Genomic DNA, 22,360 nt, shown 5'->3' on the forward strand with positions numbered 1-22,360 from the left:
GATTTATTATATGATCCTTAAATGGACCTATTTGGTAATTAATCATTCCTTGGATCAATTTGCTAACTAAATGTTTCATGGAACAATATCTGAACTGACTCTAATTTAGACCAGTTTTTTTAACTGAATATTTATATCCAAACATTTTGTAAGTTTATCCTGTATTTTGAACAAACATTTTATTATCTTGTCTCATAATTAATATCTATAGTCTAGATAATTTACAAAAAAGATCTGAAACTTAGAAGAGAAATATTTAGAGATAACAAGGGGATATAGATATTGCTTTTGAAAGAATAAGGGGTTGATTGGGATTTCTCCAATACTTGAAGTTGAGAGATTATTTCTTTACCCCATCTATTTAGCTTGAAAAAACCTGTGAAAGATTTGACAATACATGTAATAATCTAAATACAATCTTTCATATTTTCTCTTATTTTTTAAACCTGATTGCCTGAAATACTACTGCAAACTGCAAAAAGTCTTTTTTAGCTCACCTGGCCCGAAGGGCCAAGTGAGCTTTTCTCATCACTTGGCGTCCGTCGTCCGTCGTCGTCCGTCGTCGTCCGTCGTCGTTAACTTTTACAAAAATCTTCTCCTCTGAAACTACTGGGCCAAATCAAACCAAACTTGGGCACAATCATCATTGGGATACAGGGTTTGACACTAACATTAGAGGTGATGTAGTCCACAGGACTACCAAGGAAAAATTGGGGGTAGTCCTGGTAGTCCACCTCTATCACCGGTGAGGGCCGCAACGCGGCCCGAACTAGCTAGGGGGGTTTGGGGGCATGCCCCCCCAAGATTTTTTTTCGAAATAAGATGCAATTTCCTGCCATCTGAGCACCTCAAAAGCACACAGATGTTCATTTGAGTTTTGAAAATATTTTGTTTTTTTTTTCAGATAAATTAAAGTTGACATTCAGTGAATAAATTTTATTACTCCTGAACTTTTACCATCAGAAAATTTTGAAAAATGAAATGCAAAATCTGCAATCTGAGACAATTTCTAAGGCCTTGTTAGGTGGAGTTATTTGACCTTTTATTCCAGGATTATTTAGAAAAAAAGGATAAAAATAAGTCAAAAAGTTTTCATTAATTCTTCAAACAGTTTATAAGATTTTTCTTGTAGTGATACAATGTCTTTGTTTGTGAACTAGAGGTCAACTTCGTCATCACTGTTGAAAGCAATTCAGTGGATATGTTGCTAAAACAAAATGCCTTTAATACCATTTTGAATGACATGCATATATGTTTTTTTTTTTAATAGAAAGCCACCAAAAATATTGTTGGCTTTTTTTTCAAACTAACTCTTCCTGTTTCTTTTTTGGGGGGTAATAATTTGTTTATCCAAATTTGGGAAGTATTTTTTTTTTTTTTTATCTCTGACACCTACGTTTTTATTGCTGACCTTTGCTGTCTATTCTGCAGTTTCTTCACATTTTGGTTATCAGACATTTTCATTTTACATTGAAAATCCCATGTGTTACAAACACTGTGAAGATTCTGATCAGAAATCTGGATCTCAAAAGTGCTTTCATAATAACAATATAAAATTTACGTTCTTCCAAATGCCATCACTGTCTTTGAATAATGTAAACATAATTGGGAGGACTTTTATGCCAATTTTTAGCATTGAAATAGCCAGACCATATACAAATTTCCAGGTGGTCCACAGGACTACTGATTAACCATGTTTTGGTAGTCCTCCTAGATTTGAGGGGGGCACCGGACTACCGGACTACCGTTAGTGTCGAACCCTGGGATATCTAGTTTAGAAAATGTGTGGCGTGACCCGGTCAACCAACCAAGATGGCCGCCACGGCTAAAAATAGAACATAGGGGTAAAATGCAGTTTTTGGCTTATAACTCAAAAACCAAAGCATTTAGAGCAAATCTGACATGGGGTAAAAATGTTTATCAGGTCAAGATCTATCTGCCCTGAAATTTTCAGATGAATCGGTCAATCGGTTGTTGGGTTGCTGCCCCTGAATTGGTAATTTTGAGGAAATTTTGCTGTTTTTGGTTATTATCTTGAATATTATTATAGATAGAGATAAACTGTAAACAGCAATAATGTTCAGCAAAGTAAGATCTACAAATAAGTCAACATGACCAAAATGGTCAGTTGACCCGTTTAGGAGTTATTGCCCTTTATAGTCAATTTTTAACCATTTTTCGTAAATTAAAGTAATCTTTTACAAAAATCTTCTCCTCTGAAACTACTGGGCCAAATTAATCCAAACTTGGCCACAATCATCTTTGGGGTATCTAGTTTGAAAAATGTGTGGCGTGACCTGGTCAACCTACCAAGATGGCCGCCACTGCTAAAAATAGAACAAAGGGGTAAAATGCAGTTTTTGGCTTATAACTCATAAACCAAAGCATTTTGAGGAAATCTGACAGGGATAAAAATGTTTATCAGGTCAAGATCTATCTGCCCTGAAATTTTCAGATGAATCAGTCAATCGGTTGTTGGGTTGCTGCCCCTGAATTGGTAATTTTGAGGAAATTTTGCTGTTTTTGGTTATTATCTTGAATATTATTATAGATAGAGATAAACTGTAAACAGCAATAATGTTCAGCAAAGTAAGATCTACAAATAAGTCAAATGACCAAAATGGTCAGTTGACCCGTTTAGGAGTTATTGCCCTTTATAGTCAATTTTAACCATTTTTCATAAATTAAATTAATCTTTTACAAAAATCTTCTCCTCTGAAACTACTGGGCCAAATTAATCCAAACTTGGCCACAATCATCTTTGGGGTATCTAGTTTAAAAAATGTGTGGCGTGACCTGGTCAACCAACCAAGATGGCCGCCACCGCTAAAAATAGAACATAGGGGTAAAATGCAGTTTTTGGCTTATAACTCAAAAACCAAAGCATTTTGAGGAAATCTGACATGGGATAAAAATGTTTATCAGGTCAAGATCTATCTGCCCTGAAATTTTCAGATGAATTGGTTGTTGGGTTGCTGCCCCTGAATTGGTAATTTTGAGGAAATTTTGCTGTTTTTGGTTATTATCTTGAATATTATTATAGATAGAGATAAATTGTAAACAGCAATAATGTTCAGCAAAGTAAGATCTACAAATAAGTCAACATGACCAAAATGGTCAGTTGACCCCTTTAGGAGTTATTGCCCTTTATAGTCAATCTTTAACCATTTTTCATAAATCTAAGTAATCTTTTACAAAATCTCCACTGAAATTACTAGGCCACAATCATCTTTGGGGTATCTAGTTTGAAAAATGTGTCCGATGACCTGGCCATTCAACCAAGATGGCCGCCACGGCTAAAAATAGAACATAGGGGTAAAATGCAGTTTTTGGCTTATAACTATGAATTCAAAGCATCTAGAGCAAATCTGACAAGAAGTTAAATTGTTAATCAAGTCAATATCTATCTGCCCTGAATGTTTCAGATGAATTGGACAACTGGTTGTTGGGTTGCTGCCCTCCAATTGGTAATTTTTAAAGAAATTTTGCCGTTTTTGGTTATCTTGAATACTATTATAGATAGCGATAAACTGTAAACAGCAATAATGTTCAGCAAAGTAAGATCTACAAATAAGTCAATATGACCTAAATGGTCAATTGACCCCTTAAGGAGTTATTGCCCTTTATAGTCAATTTTTAACAATTTTCATTAATTTGGTAAATATATGTAAATTTTTACCAAATATAGTTCTCTGTTACTAATGGGCAAAGTTCATTATAGATATAATTGTAAGAAGCAAAATCGTTTAGTAAAGTAAGAACTTCAAACACATCACCATCACCAAAATACAATTTTGTCATAAATCCATTTGTGTCCTTTGTTTAATATGCACATAGACCAAGGTGAGCGACACAGGCTCTTTAGAGCCTCTAGTTTTTTATATTAATCAATTTCTTTCTAACCAACAATACCAAATTTGTAGAAATGAAACTGGAGGCCTTTAATATCAGACTTTGCAGTATGGGCTTTGCTCATTGTTGAAGGCGGTACAGTGATCTGTGCTTGTTAATTTCTATGTCATTTGATCTCTTGTGAAGAGTTGTCTCATTGGCAATCATACCTCATCTTCTTTTTATACGACCACAATTTTTTTTGGATTGACTTTAGGTGTTATGGCTCAAACCATTTAGGAATTGGGGGCAAAAAAAGGGGGGCAGGGGAAAACAAGGATTTCCTGGTTAATGGACAATTAGCAACAGCATAGTGTATTGCACAAAAGCCGAAAATTGAATATTAATTCAAATCATATATTAACCAATTCTAGGTTCTTTGACTACAGTTATTCTGTGTCAGAAACTTATTATGTGTCAAATATTTAATTACAGTCCAAATTCAGACCTATATCAAGTGCTAATGTTGTGTCCATTTTTGCCCAAACTGTTCAGGGTTGGCCCTCTGCGGTTGTATCCAGCTGCACTCAGCAAAGCAATTTATTATATTTAGAATGAAGCTTACCGCAATACTATGACATCTGGCAACTCTTTGGTATACATATGGCATGCCCATACTGTTATACCAAGGGACACATTTTATTTTTTATGCTCCATTTATGGGCATTATGTTTTCTGGTCTGTATGTTTGTCCGTCGGTTTGTTCATTCCTCAGTTTGTCCGTCTGTTTGGCCTGCTCCAGGTTAAGTTTTTGATTGAGGTAGTTTTTGATGAAGTTGAAGTCCAATCAACTTGAAACGTAGTACACATGTTCCCAATGATACGACCTTTCTTATTTTAATGCCAAATTAGAGATTTTACCCCATTTTCAAGGTCATTGAGCATAAAAAGTGATAGTGTGGATGGGGCATCCATGTACTCTGGACACATCTTTGTTATGCCCCACCTACGATAGTTGAGGGGGCATAATGTTTTCTGGTCTGTACGTCCGTTTGTCCATCTGTCTGTTCGTTCGTCTGTCTGTACGTACGTTGTTCCGCTTCAGGTTAAAGATTTTGGTCAAGATAATTTTTGATGAGTGGGGCATCCGTGTACTGGGGACACATTCTTGTTTTTATATGTTTCTGTATGTGCATATGTATGTACATCATTGATTCTCAGGTTGTTTTAGTTTTACTTGACATTTGGTCCAGTAAAGATGTATTATTTTTAAACTTCATTGTTGGACCCAGTTTACTGTAAAACAAAGATGATAATTTTCCGCTGCCTATCAAAGTAGCTGTAAGATGATATTGATTGGCTGTTCAGTTATGTGTAACTTTTACAAAGGAAGTATAAGAAATAATTATGGTATTAAAAAATTGTTCGACAGAACAGAATTTGTTGTAGGATTGTTATTGATCACTTGAGAACTTGGTTATATTGATTTAGAAATACTTTTCTCTAAGCCACCTAAGACCAAAATAAATGTCTAGACATCAGGTTTCTCTTGCTGTCGTCTGCTTTATAATAAGATTGACAAACACATCAAACCAACCTTTCTATGGTAATTGTCTGGGTATTCTTACACCTAATAGTGTCATTAAGCCTTATATTTTGTTCCTGACTTCGTCTGATATTGTCATATATCCTCTAACGCTGAAGTGATTAGATTTTTCTGCTGTTTGCAAATTGTCGGTTAATTTTACTGCGGGGCTATGTCCAGTGTCAGGTCTATTGGTATATATATGTATACGTGATGAAATTAGTTCTGATCTTTACTTTGTTAATGGAAACAATAGAATTCCTAGACAATGGAGAAATTTATGACTGTTTGGTAACAGATCATGTTCTCAAATATAAATTTTGTATGATATATTGACCACGCAGAGGACAGTTGTCTCATTTTGATATTAATTTTGTATGAATTATATATTTATCACGCTGAAAACTGTTAAAATTTGTATTAAGTAGATTTTAAGTATACAGACACACGAGGCTCATTAGTGTGACATTTATTATAAAATGAAATGAGAAAGAAAATAAAAATAATAAAAATAACAGTAAATATAAAAAATTGTTCACAACTTTGTTATCTATCTTGAATGCAAAGTAAAATGTTGCACTTGTTTAGTAACAACTTCCATACATGTGAGTAAACTAAGGACATTATTTTATGAAATATATATATATACACATCAGAAATCAAAACTGCTTTTATTTTTCAGGAAAGTTAAAAATTGCATAGAAAAAAGTATTATCCGATACAGTATCTACCCAAACTCAGGTATTGTTTTACTTCAACTAAGATTTATCAAACAAAGCAGTCAATATGCAAAACATTTAAAAAACGCATTTTGATAGTTACTTACAAAACTGGAAAGTTAGTCTTAGAAAACTGGTATACAAGATTTCAAAGTAAATAAACTCAAATGTGAATGTTAGTTAGAATTTTGTCGATTCTAGGGAACCAGTGTGCAAGTTTACTGAGTCAGTAAGTGCAATCTGTTTGGATGATCAGTGTTTAGGTGTTGTGTATTATTTGCCTTTTAATAACACTGTCACTAATAAACCAAAGAACTAAGATTTTACAAGAAATAAAACTAGAAAAAAAACCTTCATGTAAGGAACAATAACTAAACCAGACACACATCTATAAATACAAAACAATGGCATTATTTCAAGTTCCTCTTTAGCTGAATACTTAGAAAATGTTCATGTAAGAGGTCTTTGTGTTAAAGATGGTTTATTTATACAAAACTGTACTTTTATCAATTAGTTGAATACACCACTAAGAGTGGTTAAGGAAGAAGATTACATAATCAAGTAAAAAATAGTCCATTGAGATATTAACACACATCGAAGTATTAATTCTAAGGTCATTAGGCTGAAAGCTCTTAACCTTTTCTTTCTGGGAATTTTTCATATTTATTGAAGAGAACTGCTGACTATCAGTCTAATGCCAATGAGTTATTTCTATTTGGTATCTATAGTATTCTTTAATAATTTTCTAGAACATCTCCATGACACTGTATGCAAATATGATTTTTTTTTGTGAATTTCACACTTAAGAGTATAAAAATTGAATCAACAATGAATCTGAATTTCTTTTTTAGAATTTTAAGTTTCATTTACAAAATGTATTGACCCCTTCACCTGAGTTGCTGCTCAAGGTAAATGCAGAGCCTCTAGTTAAAACTCTATTTCTTTGATGATACAGTTTTACATGAAATTTGTGTATCATTTTCATGGTCATTTCCCTGCAGAAAACTACATAGACCATTAAACAAATGACATCTGAACTGTTAGCACTGATGAGAATTGATATCAAGTTCTCCAGAGACTTATCAGAAATTGTATTTCTCCTACCCAACCCCAGTATAATGTCAATAGATAACTTGTACAGATAATAATGTATTAGATATCTTTTTCTGTGATAATCATCTAATGCTTTATTTGATGTTTATCCTTAAGGTGCTAAGGAGATAAAATCATAATTTATTTTAAATTGTCCTCTTTTATTTTACTAATGGGCCTTAGAAGGCTTACTTCTGTACCTTAGTAGTCTTACATGGCAGTATTGACAAACAAATAGGATTTTGTTTTTAATGGAAGAAATTATCTAAATGATTAGAAATATATTTAGAGTAGATATTCATTGGACAAAAAAGTATGTTTAGAGAATAGAATACAAACTTCTCCAAATAAAAAAGGCAAGAATAAAGACCAAAATTTTCAAAGTTTAATCAACTACATACTTTACTGTTAATAAAACTAAAATATGATGGCTACCTAGCAACACAATGGTGATCTCAAATGTAAAATAATCAAAAACATTAAAAAAAAAATGTTTTTCAAGGGCTTTTGTTCAAATTGATGAATTGAATTGAAAAGAAAGTTTCCCACAAAAAGGCAATGCTATATTGTGTTCAATAGGACAGAGCAGTTGATTTATATGTCTTTATAAAGTTACTTGAGATCATTAATCTTGTTAGAACAGAAGACATGTGTAATACTCCCTAGCTTTGGAGTAAACAGAGCACAATAAATTACATGTCTCTCTTTATAAAGTCCCACAAGTGTTTTGAGAAGTGAGACGTCATTTTTAGAAATATTTGTAATGTATCAGTATATATCCTGCTATCAATCATTCCAGAAAATAATGCGTTATTACAAACAATAGGGAGAATTCTCCATGGAAAAAAATATCTCCATTGGAAGGGATGATTGTCAATTTTGAACGCATTATTTTTATGTAAATTGCGATTTTCCTGCCAATATCCAGGATGTCTTTAAATAAAATTGTCAGAAATTAAAGATGTTTTAAGTAATTTTTCAAAATGTAGAAAATTAGATTTGTCAAAATTTCTCAATACTATATTGGGTGATATGGTAGTTTAAAACCAAAAATGATGAATTTGTTCATACTTTGCTAAAATGTAACCATATATAGTGATATGTTCCAAAATGAAAAAAAAAATAGTGAACAAGTTTTTTTTCAATCTACAGGTTGTGAAAAAGTAAAACATTTTGAGTGGATTATACAGACAAAAAAACATCCTGTCAGATGTGAATAAAAGGTCAACTAAATGGTAGAATTTTGAAATAAAATATGACAAGATAGCTTTTAGACAATGCTTTCAAAAGATTAAAAGAAAAAATTGGGATTACTGAATCTTTTTTCCTGCAATTACATAAGATAGTTTTTTTTCTATTGACACCTTTTGAAATAATACATTTTCTGGGTTACCTCCCTTTAATATGCAAATTAAAAAAAAAATTGTAAACAAGCAAAAACATTCTACTTTTGTAAAAAGATGAGTGATTTAAATTTTTATAGACCAATTAATTTTCCACATTGAAATGAAAATCCTTTTAGTTTATTTTTCCTGTATAGAAACTTGCTGACTTAGTAAAAAGTCTAGACCCATTGTGTTCTGCTATTTTGCAATCCAAGATGGCATAAGAGATCCATATTACCTCCAGGAGAAAATAATATAAGTAACTGAGGTACTTAGACTAATACTGTTGTCTGTAAGAACTTAGTTTTGTCTGCTTGGAAATTGAATTGCACCAGACATTCATATATAGTGATTATATTGTGTAGCTACAGACATAATATAATTTGATCATATAAAGTAAATTGATTTGGGAGGTGTTTTGTAAGATTACAGATAAAACATTTAATTTACATATTAGGAATCAGTTTTAGTGTTTCAATTTGGGATGGAAAAGTTGCATTAGTTAGTATTCAAGATGCCAAAAATTTAAGGGTCTATAGTTCTCAGATAGGCTGTATTGCATTTCCGCTAATTTTTCAAGGTTCCAACACTACGTTTTCGGAAACTAAAAGTATATGTTTCCAGAATTTGTATTTATTACTTTTCCGGAAATTTTTTATGTTATATTTTTTTTATACAAAATCTTTTAAAACATCGTACAAGCATTTCCACTACTGTAACAGTAACTTAAAGGTTACCATGCTCCATCATTACTGTGTGGTAATTAATTTTCCTTGCATTGCATAATAATTTTTTTTAGTTTACCAATCCCAGGAACCATCAGAACCCAAATCAAATTTCATTTACTTTGCCAAAATGTATTATATTGTAATATATATTTTAAAAGATATAATAAAAATGATAGATCACAGGGCATTTTTGCAAGCTACAGGTTGTGACAAAAAGACACATTTTGTATTGATTATACAGGAAAAAACATAAATATGTGATTAGAAGCTAAAGTAAATGATATAAATGTAAAATAAAATGATTTTAATTATTGCTTTGATAATATCATAAGAAAAGATAGGGTCACTGTGTTTTTTTCTGACTAAAATATAAAATAACAAAATTCTTGTAGATCCTTTTAGAAATGCACTATTTTGGAGTTATCTCCCCTTTGAATGATAATTATAAAAACATCAAAAATCAGGCTAAAATAATCTACGCTTGAAAAAATTTATTATTTATAAGTTAAAATTTTATCAAGTTATTCATTTAAATGAAAATTCAGATTAGTTATCTACATTTCTCATCAAATTTAGGTTCTCTGTTATTTCCAATCCAAGATTGCGAAAGACACCTTTACCACCATGAGAGAACTCTCATTTATTGAGAGCTAGTTCAAAGACTATTTCAACAAATGAATAAACCCTGTTTTCTCAAACTCTCCAAAATTAAGTTAAAGGTAGTCAGAAACTATAGGACTATATTACCAGACAAGAAATACAGAAACATTATAAAATAATTGCTACAGTAGTTACCATGAGTTTAAATTGTGTAAAATATTTTTATTCCTAGTCAAGACTGTCACTCACCCTGGCCTGCATAACAAGATGATAGATTCTTACTTACTGTTTACAGTAAAGGAGGTTCTACTTTTAATGTCATTATATAATACTTATTACAATCTTTACATGTTGTGATATCAACCAAACATTGCTATTCCATATAGTGACATTTAGTAATCTTAACAAATATTCACAAATCATTTCTCTCAATTTGTACATCTCTATTAGCAAATGAACAAATAAACAATATTTTGGAGACAAAAATCTTCACTTTTCTGTTGAAATTGCATCTAACTGGAAAAAGGACAAATTTATAGCTTTAAACCAATAATTTGTATGCTATTTTAGTTCAGCTTTGTCATGTATTGAATGCAAATCTGATTGCATAACAAGAATAATAGGAAATGCATTTTATTTTCCGAGGATAATTAAAGTCTGTTGCAACCATATGTTGTGTCATGCCTTTATCAGTGCTTCTCCAAATGATTTAAACTTTATATGATGTAATGGCATTTGGTCCGGTTGAATTAGATTTACCTCGGTACTTTGATGATATCACCTTTTGTTTACTGGAATCTTGGTTAGAATGAGTCAACCTGTTCAATATCTTTACCTGGCCGCTGATGCTTACTGATGAGAAAAGGAGATAATTGTTTCCAACATTATTAATGGCACCGTATTCCGATGCTTGGATCAAATTAATTCCAAGTTAAGTTGATGGTAGAGAATCATAGTACCATATTACCAGGCTAAAAATTACTCAAACATTATTTGCATGACTCAACTATCAAGAAATATCCTCACATTGAATTTCTAATTAATTTGTGGACTTTAAATGGTTTTATGTGATGTAATTTGTAATTTCACAGAATTAATTTAGCATGTGATAAATTTTGTTAATTGCACATGTGTCTGTAATTGTAATAAAGTTTCCTATTGTGGTTTGTTAGTTAATTTAGAATTATGTTTCACATTAAAAGTAACAAGTTACTTTTGTTTTGCCTGCGTAGAAAGACAGAATGCGAGACATACAGAATTATTATCCTGCAGCAGTTTCGTAAACCATATGTAGAAAGCTTTATATTTCAGAGGGAAGAAGACCCTATAAATATATCTTGTACGTAGATTCCTAATCTTAAGAGGTTCAGCCACACTTAAAAAAATATTTTGGTTTTCCCAAATCCTACCCAACGGTTGAGACAGATGGTAGAAGGTAAACATTCTTTTTTTTTCCACAAAAAGAAATTGAAGTTTATTAGTATTCATGCCTATCTGATAAAAAAAACCTGTTCACATCAGGACAATACATTTTTTGAGTAGGCAGCTATTTTCTGGTAGGTAGATAGGGTAAGGGCAAACAGACATATTCTTTTTTATAGCCTAACTATCTGTCATTGTCCTGGATCTCATTTTCATGTTTCAGTGACTACTTGTAAAAAATAAATAGTTTTTTGGTCATGTGAAAATATATGGGATCCTTGCCAAGTTTACATATTTATTAAACAGGGTTTACTTATCCTGGACCTAAATTCATTCATCAGTAATAAATGTGTTAATTTTTTGGTGGTCTGAGTGAAGACTGTATTACAGAAACTATAAGCAAAGGTCAACTATATTTGGTGTATGGATAGATTTTAAGGTAAACATGTCTGTCTGGCAGGGTTAATTTTACCATGACCTCATTTACATTGATCATTTATATTGGAAAGATTATGTGATACTTTTAGTAAAACCTTCATATTACAGACTTTCCACACTTAATTTTGTGAGTTTGAACCTGATGCACATGGTATTTGACTATAATCTCCAATGACTGGGTTTGTCAGTTTCCAGTCAAAAGTCTATGGTGGTTCTCTCTGTACACTCCAGCTTCCTGCTTTCATAAAAACAGAACACCCCAAAATAGCCAATAGTGGTGTAAAACTCCATAAATAAATCAATCAGCTTTGATTCAGGAGGGGAGGGGGAGATCACAGTTTTCATTTTTCCATATCATACTGCAGAATTAGAAAATGAACATCATTTTAAAACAGGACAGTTAAACAAATGTGTTGGAATTTTTCTTTGAAAAACTAACTGTTTAAATCATAGGTTTCAAATAGTAGAGATGTCTCAGATGTTGATTATATTTTTTTTATTTGATTTTATCCAAAATAGACCCTTTTATCTGATCATCATCAGCCCACTCACAGCAAATTCTAATCAATATAAATTGAAATTATCAATATTTAATGATGTAAACATCTTTGTAATATTTTTCATGTTGAAAGCAATGTAAATTTATTAGAACATCATTATAAATCAATAAATCATTGAAATATTTTAATTTGATTAATTTGCTACAGATGGCAAGGTTCTCTACATACATTGATCTTGTCCTTGATCTAATCAGAGTCTACCTGGAAACATGGGGAAAGGTTACCACTCCAGGAATATCATTACAACTTTATCAAAGCTAATAGATTAAAAACATAATGGAAAATGGCTTTGGAGCAGACAGTTAACCTGACTCTCAAATGTCAAATTGATAACTCTATTTGGAGAATCACAGATTTTGAAAATAAAGCCAATTAAAAGGCAACATTGCTACATCATTAAAAATCTATTTCTATGATGTGTATCAGTATGAATCATGCACTTTCAGGTACAAATAGTCTTTGATGTCTCAGGTAGAAAATTATATTCGTTATCTCACCTGAACAGACAAGGTATTGGAAATGCAATTTACTCCTTTAGGAACTTCATTATCTTAGAAGACCTAATCGCTTGTGACTTAATCATCTAATTTTTTTTTAACTTTGTTATTGACTTATTATAGCTACTTTCTATATAAGGAGAATTTTTGTTGTGATAGATGGATTTTGAGAAGGGTTTTTGCAACAAGTTTACGAAATAATCTTACAAAAGCAAGTACCTTGAAGTGTTTTTTTGGCTCAATCAATTGGCCATAAACAATCATATTTTTTTTATATTTCGAAAGAAATATGACTTGATAAAGCAATTTTTCTGTAAAGTCATTAAAATGGCATTATGAGGCATTATTGCCTAATTTTAGCAAATTTGTTAACATAACGAACACTATTACATTGAAATTGTTTTAAGAAAAGCATTGTCAAAATGTTTTAAACAGGTAGACAATAATTGAAGGGACATTAGCTGCAAAATTTGATTTATTACATATGATAACCTGTGTATCTTAATTATTAAAAGTTTTAAATAAACAATTAAAAATGCATAGGCTACATAATAAGTATCATTATTAGCTCACCTTGCCCAAAGGGCCAAGTGAGCTTTTCTCATCACTTGGCATCCGGCGTCTGTAAACTTTTACAAAAATCTTCTCCTCTGAAACTACTGAGCGAAATTTAACCAAACTTGGCCACAATCATCCTTGGGGTATCTAGTTTTAAAAATGTGTCCGATGACCCGGCCATCCAATCAAGAAGGCCACCATGGCTAAAAATAGAACATAGGGGTAAAATGTAGATTTTGGCTAATATCTCTGAAACCAAAGCATATAGAGCAAATCTGACATGAAGTAAAATTGTTTATCAGATTAAGATCTATCTGCCCTGAAATTTTCAGACAAATCAGATAACCTGTTGTTGGGTTGCTGCCTCCAAATTAGTAATTTTAAGAAAATTTTGCAGTTTTTAACTCGATTTTTGTGACAAAAATGTTGGTTATTGATTTGGGGATGTACGGCGGGCGGCCGGGCAGTTGGGCGGCCGGGCGGTCGGCAATCAAATGTTGTCCGTGCATTAACTCATGAACCGTTCAGCCAAAGCTTTTAAAATTTTAATATGTTTTTACTGACAACTAAATGAAGGTCAAGTTCAATAATGGCAATTTTGATTTTTACCGTTCAGGAGTAATGGTTCTTGAAAGATTGAAAAATGGAGTTTTCAGTCGTGTCCGTGCATTTTCGCATGAACTGTTCTACCAAAGCTTCCCAAATTTTTATATTTTGTAACTGATGACAAAACGGAGGTCAAGTTCAATAATGACGATTTTGACCTTTACAGTTCAGGAGTTATGGTTCTTGAAAGATTGAAAAATGGAGTTTCAAGTTGTGTCAGTGCATTTACGCATCTGTTCTACCAAAGCTTCCCAAATTTTAATATGTTGTAACTGATGACAAAATAGAGGTCAAGTTAAATAATGACGATTTTGACTTCTACCGTTCAGGCGTTATGGTTCTTGAAAGATTGTAAAATGGCGTTTCAATTCACGTTGTTGCATTTACTCATGAACCATTCAATCTAAGCTTTTCAAATTTTAATATGTTGATACTGATGACAAAATGGAGGTCAAATTTGATATTGACGATTTTCACTTTCACCATTCATCAGTAATGGTTCTTGTGATATTGCCAGGACACAAATAAATATTAATAAATCCGGTTTGCTGTCGTTGTGACAGCCTCTTGTTAGTTATTATCTTGAATATTATAAAAGATAGAGATAAACTGTAAACAGCATTAATGTTCAGCAAAGTAAGATCTACAAATAAGTCAATGACCAAAATTGTCAGTTGACCCCTTTAGGAGTTATTGCCCTTTATGGTCAATTTTCAACCGTTTTTCTAAAATTTTAGAAATCTTTTAAAAAAATCTTCTCCTCTGAAACTATTGGGCCAAATTTAACCAAAATCCTTTGGGTATCTAGTTTAAAAAAAAGTTTCTGATGACCTGGCCAACCAATCAAGATGGCCGACATGGCTAAAAATAGAACATAGGGCTAAAATGTAGATTTTGGCTTATATCGATAAAAACCATTGCATTTAGAGCAAATCTGACAGGGTAAAATTGTTAATCAGGTCAAGATCTATCTACCCTGAAATTTTCAGATAAATCAGACAACCCGATATTGGGTTGCTGCCCCCGAATTAGTAATTTTCAGGAAATTTAGCAGTTTTTATGACCCATTTATGGGCATATTGTTTTCTGGTCAATGCGCTCGTCCATCTGTCCGTCCATTCGTCGTACTGTTCGTTCATCTGTTCGTCAGTTCGTCCTTTCGTCCAGCTTCAGGTTAAACTTTTTGGTCGAGGTAGTTTTTGATGAAGTTGAAGTCCAATCAACTTGAAACTTATTACATATGTTCCCTATGATATGATCTTTCTAATTTTAATGCCAAATTACAGATTTTCCTCCATTTTCACGGTCCACTGAACATAGAAAATGATAGTGCGGATGGAGCATTCATGTACTGGGGACACATTCTTGTTGGTTATTATCTTCAATATTATCTTAGATAAAGATAAACTGCAAACAACAATTATGTATAGCAAAGTAAGATCTACAAACTATAGGTCAACTTGACCAAAACGGTCAATTTACCCCTTAAGGAGTCTAATTTTCGTAAATTTATGTGAATTTTTGTGAACTTTTACAAAATATTTTACTTTGAAATTACTGAGCCAAGTTCATTATAGATAGAGAAAATTGTAAACAGCAAGAATATTCAGTAAAGTAAGATTGACAAACACATCATCATCACCAAAACAAAATTTTCTCATGAATTCTATTCTCATCTATTATGTATGTCCTTTGTTTAGTATGATCATAGACCAAGGTGAGCGACACAGGCTCTTTAGAGCCTCTAGTTTCATGTGTATTTTAGTCTAGACGCCATCTAATTAACCATTAAGGTGACATATGAAGACTGCCGATGGTTATTATAACCCCACAAAAAACATAAAAATAGATAGCAGACTCTTGCAATTGGATTTTTCTAGGCATACTTGATTTCATATCTGCAGGGGTTTCATTATCTTTCATGTTGACTGGTACTTTCCACGTTTCTAGGTGGTACTTCTCAATTTATTCCATGAATATCTTATATAAAAATTCCTACATTTAGGCGGTACTTGTCAATAGCATAGGAGGGTAAAAGTACCGGGTACCACCTCCTAATGAATGACCTGTATCCGTTAAAAAAAGGAGTTAATCATGGTTTTAACTTGTATCAGTATCAGGGTTTTTAGCGATGTTTCTTAGCTATTTTGGCAAAATTGAACCAAACTGGCTTCTAAAAGTGAATTATTATTTCACTATTTCACTTCCATTAATGATTGAAAAAAAAAAAAAAAACATATTTTAATTTTTTTTTATTTCTTGTAGCTAATGCATTTTTGAAAGCATATCCCCCAAAATATCTTTTTGTGTGAGGTAATTACTCTATGTCATGATGATTTAAAATTTTGTAGTTTAATTTATTTTAAAAAACAAACATTTTATGAATGTATAGCATGCAAAAAGCAATTGCTTAAAAAACAAGACTAATAATTTTCTGTTGAAGTAGATATATTCAACATTCAATTCTGTGAATTATAGAAAAATTACCCATATTTATTTTTATCCACTGTAATGGATTTTTAGATTATTTACTGCCGAACATTAAATGCGTTGACACAAGCCATGCAGCCTTTTATATGACAAGCTGTTATTTTCTTTTCTTCACAAAGGAAACTAATTTAATGACAAAGAGTCTACAGACATACCACAAAGGATTCTAGACTGAACATCCGGACAAAATATTTACAATTTCCGACTAAAATCTGATTGCATTAAGCAGTGCATATCATATATAGATTTTCTTGGTTTTAGTCCGGATTATTGGTGAATTAAAACAAAGAAGAGAAGCTTTATCTGACAAAATATTAAATTAATGTAAAATTTTCAATCTAGTAAAGTAAAGAAAATGTTTTTAGACATTGTTGTATAGAGTATAGAGTATAGACCAAGTTGTGCACGTACTCAACAGTGCCTACCACAGAGAACAACACCCAAGTTTTAGTGAACACTTAAGTATGTAAACAATGATGTCTACTTACAAGTTAATGACTATGTACTCTCCTGTAACTAGAAAAAAATCCACTAGAACAAAATACTTCATACTTTTTTTATATTTCTTACATAATTTATCATTTTTGAAGAATATAAATATAATTTGTGCATGACAGCTTAGATTGATACAGTAAGAGATTGGTGTTTTTATATGTGTTAAGCAACAAACCGGATGATTATAACCACACATACTGACAGAATGGTGGTCATTCCTTGCTGTATATCATATTTGTTTTTCTTTTTTGTTGTTTTGTAGATAAATCAGGCTGTTGGTTTTCTATTTTGAATTGTTTCAGTTTGTTATGTATGTCAGGGCCTTTTATAGTATAGGGTTTGTGCACTGTTGACTGTTGAAGGTTGTATGGTTACCTATACTAGTATTTTATAACATCCACATCATTGGTGTCTGGTGGATAGTTGTCTCACTAGCAATCATATCAGTATTGGGTATTTCCCTTATAGGCAGTATGTATAGAGAATATCATATGGCTTTTTCAATATCGCATCTGTATCAACCCGAGACACCAATATAATCCAAAGAGCTCTGCTCGAGGGATTATATTGGTTGAGGGTTGATACGGTGTGTGATATTGAAAAAGCCATATCATATACACTTTATTATATACATATACCTCAAGTAGATGTTTTTTATGTGACATGACGTCATACAGACAAGGAGGTTTGAAATGACGTCATACAGACTATAGGTTTGACATGACGGCATACAGATTAGGGATTTGATAAAGCCGTTGCAACAGCGACTGAAATCGATGACGTGACGTCATACAGATTAAAGGTGTGATAAAGCTTTTGCAACCGTGCTGATATCGATATCATCACGGGTGACTGATACAGCATGCTTGCCATTGACTGTATTACACATACAATTTATCAGTATTTACTACTAAGTATATAATAAATAGATTTAAGGGACTCTTTGGTAAACATTTTAGGTTCAATTCTTCTATTGCACTGATCTTATATAGAAATAGGTTAGGAAATCACACAGATTTGTTTTGACCCTTAAAAAGATTTGCCATACTAACATGGATCTTACAATATAAAGAGGCGATAGTGTAATCAAATAATATTATGACCTTATTCCCATAATGCTTCAGTCAGTTGGCTTCCAGCATCATACTTGATCTTATGTAATATTTTTTATCAAGTTGTTTAATGTGTTTTTTGTCATTTGATCTGTACAACAGTGCTTGATATACTATAGGCATTGATATTTCATTCACTGGCTGTTATCCTTTTGTATGAAATATTAGATTATTCAATGTTAAAAAAAACTGTCCATTGAAACTAGAAACCTCTTGTTTAGAACAAGTATAATGTTACATTGAGCCTAGAAATCACCATAAAATGTTAATTCCATTATAGAACAAAAGCTGTATAGATATAACGACACCACAGATCATATATCTACTAAGGGATTTCCTAATCCAATTCTAACAAATATGTTGTTAGTCTGATCAAATTTTTTTCCTGTTGCTAAATAAATAATTCATTGTGTCGTTTCATTTGTCTTTATTACAATAAAGTAGTGCACATGAATTAATGAGAGTACTAGAGGCATCATCGAGGCAGCATCGGTACTTAAGTATAATGTTGATCAATACTTAACATCTAAATTCTATTTCCACGGGATTTAAGTACTAAGAGTGCATCTGATTGAAGGCTGTTCTATTATGGTTTACTTTTTAAAAATTGAGACTTGAATGGAGAGTTGTCTCATTGGCACTCATACCACATCTTATTTTATCTATCTGAGGGCTGCAGAATATAAGAAAAGAGGTAAGTTGACCTTTTAAAGGAGACAACCCTCACCATGTTTAAGAAAAATAAATAATATAAACTATTTAAGTTCTTGAAAGTGTGGGGTGAGACAACAACACAACACAACATAAAACCAAAGGACTTTAAAGGTCTTCAGAAATAGGTATATAATATTATATTGATAGACAAAAGGAACTAATCTCATTCAGTTCAATTAAAAGGCAAATTAATATAAATGGTAATTTGAGGTTCATATCAATAAAACAGAAACCCTATGACACAAATAATCAAAAGACATCCGAAGGGCAATATTATAACAGTCTTCATCAATAGATAGTTGTCTATAAACAAAATGTCTAGTTATGAAAAATATATATCTCAGTGTCTTAGAAAAATACTGTGAATAAACAGACATCAACTAACAGTTAATAAAATAAAGGGAGACAACTATTCATCAGGGACCAAATGGTGTGGAAATTAGTAACGATAGGCAACAGTGAACAAACCCCATAATACATAGCAATAAGGGGCGGGTCCAGGTAAGGGCGTATTGGGTATACCTCAAACCCTTTTCAAAAAAAAAAATTTAAAAAAAAATTGTAATCTGGTAATCTGGTAATCTTGTATTGAATATGGCAATTTTTTCATATTCGTTAATTAAACACATAATTACTTTGATTTCTATTTATACTGTTTCCCTGACTTGGACACCTTTTAAAACAACCAAAACGGAAAGTAATTCTATACATGAAATGATTGTTTTGTGCGACACTTCCCCAATGGCCATTCTAGACCTACATCTGGGGGATACTCACTATATATATGATACTGGGGCGGATACGGTCAAACAAATGGGGTTGCATTTTCCGCTTAATTGTCTGAAATTGGGTTAAGTTTTTTATGCCCCACCTACGATAGTAGAGGGGCATTATGTTTTCTGGTCTGTGGCTCTGTTCGTCTGTGCGTCCGTCTGTGCGTCTGTCCGTTCAGGTTAAAGTTTTTGGTCAAGGTAGTTTTTGATGAAGCTGAAGTCCAATCAACTTGAAACTAAGTACACTTGTTGCTTATGATATGATCTTTCTAATTTTAAAGCCAAATTAGACTTTTGACCCCAATTTCACAGTCCACTGAACATAGAAAATGAAAGGGAGTTTCAGGTTAAAGTTTTCGGTCAAGGTAGTTTTTGATGAAGCTGAAGTCCAATCAACTTGAAACTTAGTTCACTTGTTGCTTATGATATGATCTTTCTAATTTTAAAGCCAAATTAGACTTTGACCCCAATTTTACGGTCCACTGAACATAGAAAATGAAAGTGGGAGTTTTTGATGAAGCTGAAGTCCAATCAACTTGAAACTTAGTACATATGTTCCCTATAGTATAATCTTTCTAGTTTTAATGCCAAATTAGATTATTACCCAATTTCGGGGTCCATGGAACATGGAATAGGATAGTGCGAGTGGGGCATCCGTGTACTTTAAACACATTCTTGTTTTCCCTTACATTGGAAGGTTTTGATTTGACCATCTAGAACGGGGTACAGTTGTAATATAAATACAATGTTACACTATTGTTTCAGATAAGGGTGAATGTTTGGTACCATTAAAACGTTTAAACCTGCTGCAATTGTTTGCATCTATCCTAAGTCAGGAATCTGTTGTTCAGTAGTTGTTGTTTGTTGATGTGGTTCATAAGTGTTTCTCGACATTAGTATAAGTTAATAAAAACTGGCAAGAATTGACTACCTGTTTCAGCAATATCTAAGACAAGTTCTATAATATTGGCTCATTGACTTCTTTAAAAAGAGTTATGCCCCTTGGAAGTATAAAACAAGTGCAAAAAAAAGGGAGGGATTAGAAATCTGTTCTTCTTATTGATTCTAGAATTGATAGGCAAGGGAGATAAGTTATTAAAAGCAAGTTTATATTATACTAGAACACACCCGTGATATCGCGGGTCCGTGACTGAATTAAAGTATATAACTATGCGTAAGCATTATTTAAGTATTAGTTTTGTCATCTGATAAAGTCATGCCGATTATGAGATACACAGTTTTCTCTGCTTTCAAATCTTTCTGTTTGAACCCGTTGAACTGGAACTTATCAATTATGGTAATATTAATTATTTGGAAAACAAAAGGTCCTGGAATGGAGTATTTTTTAATCATCATCATTGTCCTATATTCGTTATAAATAAAGTTGAATTCTTTGATTCGCTGTTTTACGTCATGCCCGCTAACAAATTGAAAACTGTACCTATATGCCTTATTTTTAGTCCAGATTTTCAGTATTCGTATTATTATCTTAGAAAGTCTTACTGATTAAAATACTACAATAGGTAACAATTCGACAATTTAGTAGTGTCAACCCTATGATTATGACCCGTGTATATAGCATATTAATCCTGAATACACCGTTTGTTGGTGAGCCTGTCAGATGCGGAATGTACAGATAATGTAATAGGTAACAGGTGAATATACTATTGGTATCGGTATCGGACTCGACCCGGAACTTCTTAATTATTGGCAATATTAATTACGTGGAAAACAAAAGGGCCTGGAGTGGTGTAATTTTTAATCTACACCTTAGTACTATATTAGTTATATATAAAGTTGAATTCTTTGATTCGTCGTTTTTACGTGATGACGACTGACAAATCTGACCTCATAATTTTAGTATTATAGATTTTTGTTGGACTAACAAATATTGGTCTAATAACTTTTCTTACACAAAAGTCTGTATCTCATAAAATGCTAATATTGTAGCCTTTGAGAAGAACAATAGTATTTTTTAATCTACAGTATGGATATATTTATAAGAGAGAATTGTCTGTGGCTTATACTTTAGCAATTTCAAATGTAGACAGCCAGACAATGAGATTAATTATAATACAACATGACAGTTTTATAGGGAGGATGGTATTATGATAACATTTCATTATTTCGGAGCCATTACAATCAAATAAAAGAAAATAATTTCCATTAATGAAGCAATAAAATCTAGAAGACTTCTGTGATACAATTCAGTAATAGTTAAGAGGTTATACAATAGATATGATCACATTAATAATTCTATTATTCCATCCTTCATATTTCTTAGAATTGTGCAGTATATGCACATCTTTGTTGCTAAAGTTTTATGTAGTTTTGACAATAATGGCTGTAGAAATACTGACTGAAAAGTACATCCTAATCAGATACGTCCTACGACCATAAAAAGCATGGACTGGGAAGTACATAATATCTACTTGACACATGTGAGATATAATGATTAGGTTTTGTCTTGTCTGAAAGCAAAGACATTATATGCATGAAGGTGAGACATGACAATCCTTAGATCTTCTGGTGTCTACAATTGAGTTCAGTCTGTGGTTATGTTCATTAGAAATCATTAACTTTGTCAAAGATTCAGGGAATCTTACATACTTCTTCATGACCAAGAGAGCACCTCAGAGAGAAATTTGAATTTTTTGGCCTCATTTTGCAATATTTTACAGGCAACTTTGACTTCTAAACTAATGTTTTCTTTTCTTATGGCATTATCAATAACCATTCTTAAAATCTTTGTGAT

At 32.2% G+C, this 22,360-nt stretch overlaps 1 protein-coding gene across 4 annotated transcripts in view; it reads left to right on the top strand.

Moving 5' to 3' along the window:
* The window catches only part of LOC139517775 (muscleblind-like protein 1), a 195,620-nt gene that overhangs the window by 43,293 nt on the left and 129,967 nt on the right, over window positions 1–22,360 (top strand). For all 4 annotated transcript variants that reach the window (XR_011663201.1, XM_071309165.1, XM_071309164.1 and 1 more), the window contains one exon: window positions 6,099–6,157. The gene's annotated coding sequence lies outside the window, so the exon portion shown is untranslated. The remainder of the gene's footprint in view (window positions 1–6,098; window positions 6,158–22,360) is intronic.

The sequence above is a fragment of the Mytilus edulis genome, chromosome 3, assembly GCF_963676685.1.
Source record: "Mytilus edulis chromosome 3, xbMytEdul2.2, whole genome shotgun sequence".
Taxonomy (NCBI): Eukaryota; Metazoa; Mollusca; class Bivalvia; order Mytilida; family Mytilidae; genus Mytilus; species Mytilus edulis.